This window comes from Salvelinus sp. IW2-2015, unplaced genomic scaffold (assembly GCF_002910315.2).
Source record: "Salvelinus sp. IW2-2015 unplaced genomic scaffold, ASM291031v2 Un_scaffold6204, whole genome shotgun sequence".
NCBI classification, from domain to species: Eukaryota; Metazoa; Chordata; class Actinopteri; order Salmoniformes; family Salmonidae; genus Salvelinus; species Salvelinus sp. IW2-2015.
Window position 1 is genome coordinate 31,449 of NW_019947467.1, and position 222 is coordinate 31,670.

Here is a 222-nt window from a genome sequence, read left to right on the forward strand (position 1 = left end):
AGGGATAAGAGACTTCCTCCAGAGAATGGCAGGGATAAGAGACTTCCTCCAGAGAATGGCAGGGATAAGAGACTTCCTCCAGAGAATGGCAGGGAGCTTCTTTCTCTCTTCTCAAAGGGGATTTCAGAAACACTTCCAATAAGGACTGTGTTTGATGTCGGCTTACCCTGGAGTGATGTTTTGATAACCGATCTCTCTAGGACAAGGTGACTTGCCTGTATT